The 7085-nt window shown below is 42.5% G+C and overlaps 1 protein-coding gene and 1 long non-coding RNA gene across 6 annotated transcripts in view; both read left to right on the top strand.

The window, feature by feature from the left end:
• The first annotated feature begins 94 nt into the window (after nt 1-94).
• On the top strand, nt 95-4679 carry LOC142046881 (uncharacterized). Its single transcript, XR_012655944.1, has 3 exons — nt 95-253; nt 4048-4192; nt 4614-4679. It is a non-coding gene; the product is annotated as an uncharacterized LOC142046881 (long non-coding RNA).
• Nucleotides 4680-5999: 1320 nt separating this feature from the next.
• The window catches only part of LOC116839819 (cilia- and flagella-associated protein 337-like), a 72952-nt gene continuing 71866 nt past the window's right edge, over nt 6000-7085 (top strand). For all 5 annotated transcript variants that reach the window (XM_075066267.1, XM_075066264.1, XM_075066266.1 and 2 more), the window contains exon 1: nt 6000-6081. The gene's annotated coding sequence lies outside the window, so the exon portion shown is untranslated. The remainder of the gene's footprint in view (nt 6082-7085) is intronic.

Raw genomic sequence — 7085 nt, 5'->3', positions numbered from 1 at the left:
CGCTAGTACCAGCTTGTTGCGAATAATAGAGATGGCGCATGCGGAGTTGGCTGATTATTCATGCCCGAAATAAACAAATGTATGATTGCTGCGCATGTGCGATGTGGAACGCAGATCATCCCGGGGCGGCTTGGCCCCATCTGCAGCCTGCTGCTGGAAATGGAGAGAAGGACGTTTAATTGGATGCAGCGACACTCCTGAGTTGTGGGAGTTTTTCTACGCAGTATTATTAGGGCCTGGTGTATTTGACCTGGTAAGTTTAAATCCTGAGTCATTCAGAACCGAATCTGAACTCTCCCAGAGTTGGGGAGTAGGAGGAGGAATTCATATTCTTGATTCCAGTGTGGACCTTTCCCTAATAACAAAGGACAGATTATTATTACTCACTCATTAGTAATTACTGCTGCAGGCTGGTCCCTGACTGTGGAATGAACTTCTCAAAGGAACTAAGAACTATCCCGAACCCAGTAGTGCCTCTCTCACATATTAATCGTGAGCCATGGGCTTTTGGAGCCAGCAGGGGCAGCTCTTCCAATGACTGAAAAGGTCATATATATTCCCCCACTTTTTAGGGCTGCCCAGCATGTAGCAATAGGAGCATTCTGTTAATGTTGAAGGAGCACGAGCCTTAGCAGCCACTGAGCCTCAGCAGCAGTCCATAGTATCCCTGCTCCTGGAAGAGTACCAGCTCAGGTACCGTTGGGGGAGGAAGTGGTAAGAGTCAGAGAATGTTGCTGCAGGTCCTTGCTGCCAAGTTGGGGTTCTGTTTACTCAGCCGGCAGTGGGTTGGCTTCTGCCGACTGGAGTCCCAGCCACCAGCCCCACTCAGTCTTCTGGGATCCCAGCTGTCTCCACTCAGCCTTCTGTTGGCCTGGGTGAACGGCCTGGGGTTCCGTTCACCTAGGGTTCCATTCGCCGGTCTGGGGTTCTGTTCATCCAGACCGGCAGGAGACTGAGCGGAGCTGGCAGCTGGGACCCTGGCTGACAGCGGGCTGAGGTCTCGGCTGGCAGCGGGCTGAGGTCTCAGCCGGCAGTGCCGCTCAGCCTGCTGCCAGTCTGGGGTTCCGGCTGCCGGCCCCTTGCCAGCTGGGGTCCCGGCCACTGGCCCCCCTCAGCCTTCTGCTGGCCTGGGGTTCTGTTCACCCAGGCTGGCAAAAGGCTCAGCAGATCTGGCGGCCGGGACACAGGCTGGCAGTGGGCTGAGCAAGCTGAGCGGGGCCGGTGGCTGGCATCCCAGCTGGCAGGAGCCAGCGGATGGAACCCCAGACCAGCAGTGGGCTGAGCAGCTCAGCCCACTGCCAATCTGAGGTCCCAGCCACCAGCCCTGCTCAGCCTGCTGACGATCTTGGCTTCCAGCTGCCAGCTCCTTGCCAGCCAGAGTCTTGGCCACGAGCCCTGCTCAGCTGCCTGCCGGCCTTGGTGAACAGCAGGAGGCTGAGCGGAGCCGCCGGCTGGGACCCCGGCTGGCAGCTGAGTCAACAGAACCCCAGGCTGGCAGGAAGGAGGGTGAAGGGGCTTTGGGGGTGGGCTTTGGAGACCAACCAAGGACAAGGAAAGGAGTTTGTGCCTTGGGGAAGTTTTTAACCTAAGCTGGTAGAATATAAGCTTAAGGGGTTTTTCATGTGGGTCCCCACATCTGTACCCCAGAATTCAAAGTGAGGGAGGGAAACCTGACATCACTGATTTTTCTTTCCCAGGGTTAAACTAAATTAAAATGTGATACATAGTTTTAAAACTCTGTCTTGGCGATTTGTTTACATTCTCAGGTACTCTTCCATTCATGGCCAGTGTATATGACTTCTCTGTCATATCCAGTGTTGATTTCCTGGCATCTGGCGTGTTCTCTTATGGCTGTATAGTCTGAAATGTGAAGACCAAGGTTGCAAACAGGTGTCACAGAAGAAAGTGTAGGCTCCCCCTGAAGACTTAGCATAGTGCATGTCCCTTTTTTCAATTTTTTTTTTTTGTTTTTTTTTTTGCATTTGTCGTTTTCAAAGTGTTTACAACCTTTATTGATAGTTGCTCTCCATTCAGGTCTGTCCTTGGCTATGACTTTGAAGTTATCAATATTTATGCATCATGAACTGAGATTTTGCTTAAGGATGTCTTTGAAGCATCTGAATTGACCATCCTTCCTGTGCTTTTCAAGATTCCACTTGCCACAGAGGCCTTTTTCTGAGAGTCTGTCATCGCTCATTCAGATAACATGACTTGTCCATCCAAGCTGAGCTTTGATAATCGTTGCCTCAGTGCTGATTGTTTTTGTTCTTTCAAGGATGTTAATGTTTGACACTTTGTCTAACCAGCACACCTTCAGAATATAGGAAAGACGGAGCATACAAAATGTTGCAAGTTACTTGATGTGTAAATCTGGCAGATGTATTAATGAAAAATTCACCCTTGTGCATAAAACACCGTCAAACCATATTTTGAGGTGCTAAGTGGGATTTCAACAGTGTATAGGTCTTGTGCTAGCCCTTTCCACAATGGTGAATTTCACTCCAGACGTCGGAGAGAGATTTCCTTTTCCATTTCCTATTCTAAACTGCTAGTGAATTGACCTAAATAGCTTTGAGAATCTGGGACTTATATTTCCTACTTTGCATGTACATTAGCAAACTTTGTGCGGTAATTGATGTTGACTTTCATCATTATCACTAGAAAAACTGCACCAGCTGTGAATTACAGCTTTGCAGTTTGCTAGTGTATGCAAGGCCATTGATGGTACGGTCAACAAAGGGCCTTAAACTTACTGAGATTTAAACAAGCATAAAAATTAAATATCCAGCATGCTTGTGGCAGGAAGTACACAAAATATAATGTTGTTCTATAGTCCTGGGAAGTATTGGTTCTTTAAAAGGACTTTTTTACTTTTACTTGATTTCCTTTTTTACTCTCTTGAATTGGATATTGTAAATAGCAGGGATAACTTATGCATTCCTTGGATGATGGAGAAGAAAATGAGATCACACAACAGGATACGTTTTATCCAGGTTTATTCAGACACGAGGATCCCGAGAGCAGTAGAATATAGCAGCAATGGAAACTGACTGCCACCTCCAATGAGTCAAAGGGGCAGTGATCTCAAAAAGTGATTCTGTTTAGAGAAGGTTGGCAGCCTGTTTAGAGAAGGTTGCACTTATTAATCGCCTTTTCCTTTGTAGTCTTTGCCAGCTTCCTGTTGCCACTCAAACTGGCCTTCTGTCCCCAACTTTCACCATTTAAGCTAAAGTGTAGAGGTGGCTTGTAACCAGGCTTCTCTCACCAGTGTTGAGAGAGAAACCTGTGTGGTGGGCAGTTGCCACTATGGGAAAACAGCAAGTAGTTCATTTAATCATAAAACAAATGCATATCTAGTCCATTTCACCCGCCTAACACTAACAGAGACATTGTCAGTCTTAATTGTTTTGAAAATGATTAATTTCAAAACAGTATGATTTTTGATAGAATCCCTTTAAATAGGCTGTCCAGGCATTTTTTTCAAATCCTTTGAAAGAATTTCAAAATGTTGTTTTCTTCTGTCATGATGATGCTTATGAGGGTTTTTTCAGCTAGGGGGAATCTGACTAGCTGAGGACATGGGAAAACGGTGAAACTGACTAGACACAAGGACTGTCAATGCATAAATTGAAAAGAAAAACAAAAAGATAATTCCCCCCCATTAATTTATTTCATTTATTATTGTAGCCCTCGTGAATTAGTGAGCCCTCTAGTCTTTCTTTGCAGAGACAGGGAAATTGGGGGGGGGGTGAGGGAAAGGCCATGAAACAGATGCTCATGGACCAAAGCTGAACTGACAAGAACTGTAGTAAAAGCTGCAATAATTTGCAAGAGCTGAAGATGATGATGGATTAGCTAGTGTTTGAAACACTGACTACTTTTGGCCAGTGTGACATTATGACAGAATCCTGCAAAATCCTGGACAAACCTTACTGAATTAAGTTTAAGTATTTTAGATGTTCATTGTATTAAAAAGGCAAATGTTTATGTACTATTTGGGATTGTATGTAACTTCTTTTAAGGGATATGCAAATATGTCTCTTCCAGTTATGCAAGAACTCGGGAGAGTTCTCACTAACTCACAAGTGGGCTTGTCCTGAGCTGAAGCTGTGACCACACGAAAACACCTAGGTGGGGTTTGAAGGACTGTTCACTTGGCAGAGTCCTTGTCTGAGTCTGGCGATGAGCTCTGGTAAGCTAATTATCATTTGTGTAGGTTCTTTTATTGTTTTCTCTGTAATGCTTTTACCTTATGAATAAATGTGCTTTCTTAGAAAAAGCCACATAATAGATTGAATGTGTCAATTACACTGTTTACTATCTCTGAAGAGAAAAGTAAAACAGGCCATCTTAGGCATCCTGATTTGGCTGGGGAGGTCACAGTCTAGCCAGGGAACTGTGCACAGAGACATAGGTCTCTGCCAAAGAGAGGTGTCAGTTGAGGGCCAGCAGTCTATAATGGCTACCCTTGCTGGACCATAAGTGAGAACAGGTGCAGTTGACCTGAACTGTGACAGCCACCATCTCTCTTTTAAAAAACAAACAAACAAACAAAAAAACCCTCACAGAATATGGCACTGAAAATAATCTGTGGTAAATCTGATATCTTCCAGCTGCACTGACCAGTTTTCTGAGCACAGATAATTGACTTTGCTGAAGGAATAGAGTTGTCTTGATCTTCTACTGTAAGATACTTCAGCTGTGTGTATCCTGAACACTGTGAGCCAAATCTGTACTCACGTTGCTGCAACTCAGTTGATGTCAGTGTAGTTGCAATGGGTTTGAATGTGGACAGAATTTGACATATTGGTTAGTCCTTTTTTTTTGTTGTTGTTGTTGTTGTTGTTGTTGTTAATATCTATTGACTTATACAGCTGTTTTGCCTGAACAAAAACTGCAGGGTTTATCTTAATTGCTATATTCGGGCTGTCAAGCAATTTAAAAAAATTGATCACGATTAATAACACTATTAATTGCACTCGTAATAATAGAATACTATTTTTTTAAATATTTTGGATGTTTTCAGCATTTTCAAATATATTGATTTCAGTTACTACACAGAATACAAACTGTACGGTGCTCACTTTATATTTTTGATTACAAATATTTTCACAGTAAAAAACAAAAATAGTATTTTTCAATTCATCTAATACAAGTACTGTAGTGTAATCTCTTTATCACTAAACTTGAACTTACAAATGTATAATTGTGTACAAAAAGAGCTTATTTTTTAATGCGGTGTTAAACCTTATAGCCCACAAGTCCACTACATATATGTCTTAGCACACAGAACACATGGGTATATTGATGGGTTTCATATAGGGACCAACACTTAAACATCACTAAGCACTAGCACTGGCACTAGCAAAGGGGTTGGCCATCAGCCACTGAATTCAAGTTTACAAATGGTAATCTATTAACATTAGCTTTATATAGCTTTCCATGTGTCCTGGCAATAAGGCTGATGATACTGTAGTTTCTAACCATTTATATGTAAGTGTTTTTATTCCATGTTCATTATTTCTCACTAGTTTTGACAGACACAGACAAGATTTTTTCAGCAGTATTCACTGGTACAGAACCTAACAATATTTACACTGAAAATGTTCTCCACAGTTACATTGCAGAGCCGGGAGCATGGTGGCACTGAGCGTTCACTGCACGGCTGCAAATTTATCAAATATTCCCATGGAACAATGGCAAGTGATAAACTAGTGCAACTCAAGGTCTGAATGTGGCCCATTGCCTCTGTAGAGCAAATTACTTAAATAATTATTATCTTGCTAAAAATTAACCACAGTACGTCTGTTGTCAAGGACACCTAAAGCCAGATCCTCAGCTGCTATAAAATGTCATAGCTCCATGGATTTCAGTTGAGCTGTGACACTTTCCCGAGGTTGAAGATCTGGCTCTGTGACTAGGCGTAACAGCTTCTTGTTTGGCGTATGCAAAATTGTCTCCATAGCAACTTCAGCTCTACTAAAGTCATTTGAATGGAGTAGTTCTGCTGGCTGAACATATTGTAGAACCCTTACAAAGGGGAATGGTCGATGCTATAGCAAGTGGCACAGCAACCATACAGTAAGTACCTTAGAGTTTACAAAAACATTTATACTTACGATTTCATTGCTAGTTCTCTGAACAGCAGTTTAACAAAAATGCTTCCTAGAAAGACAACCAAGACTAGCTAGTGGTGTGTGTCTGTGTGTGTGTGTGAGAGAGAGACTTTTTACACAGTCAGTTTTCTATAAGTATTTTTAAAATGAGCCTCTTAGGAATTGATATTTAAACTCAAGTTAAATTTGTAGGCAATTTAGATTTTATTTGATTACTGTGCATTGAAAGTGAGAGTTTCAAAAGGTGTCTGGGTTAGCATGGAATTTCATACATTTTACAAGAAAGACTTGAATGGCGAATCAAGGAGTCTGACAGTTACTTTATTTCTTAGTAGTTTCTTTTAATTGTATGGTTGCTTATAATTTTCTACAGTATTTGTTAAACATAAGAAAATAAGAACGGCCATACTAGATCAGACCAAAGGTCCATCCAGCCCAGTATCCTGTCTGCCACCAGTGGCCAATGCCAGGTGCCCCAGAGGGAGTGAACTTAACAGGTAATGATAAAGTGATCTCACTCCTGCCATCCGTCTCCACCCTCTGACAAACAGAGGCTTGGGACACCATTCCTTACCCATTCTGGCTAATAGCCATTAATGGACTTAATCTCCATGAATTTATCTAGTTCTCTTTTAAACCCTTTTAGTCCTAGGCTTCACAACCTCCTCAGGCAAGGAGTTCCACAGATTGACTCTGCGCAGTGTGAAAAAGAACTTCCTTTTATTTGTTTTAAACCTGGTGCCCATTAATTTCATTTGGTGGGCTTGTTCTCATATTATGGGAACAAGTAAATAACTTTACTTTATTCACTTTCTCCACGCCACTCATGATTTTATATACCTGTATCTTGTCCCCCCTTAGTCTCCTCTTTTTCAAACTGAAAAGTCCTATCCTCTTTAATCTTTCCTCCTATGGGACCCATTCCAAACCCCTAATCATTTTAGTTGCCCTTCTGTGAATCTAATACCA

This window comes from Chelonoidis abingdonii, chromosome 5, assembly GCF_003597395.2.
Source record: "Chelonoidis abingdonii isolate Lonesome George chromosome 5, CheloAbing_2.0, whole genome shotgun sequence".
In the NCBI taxonomy this organism is placed as follows: domain Eukaryota; kingdom Metazoa; phylum Chordata; order Testudines; family Testudinidae; genus Chelonoidis; species Chelonoidis abingdonii.
This window is presented reverse-complemented; position numbering and strand designations above follow the sequence as displayed.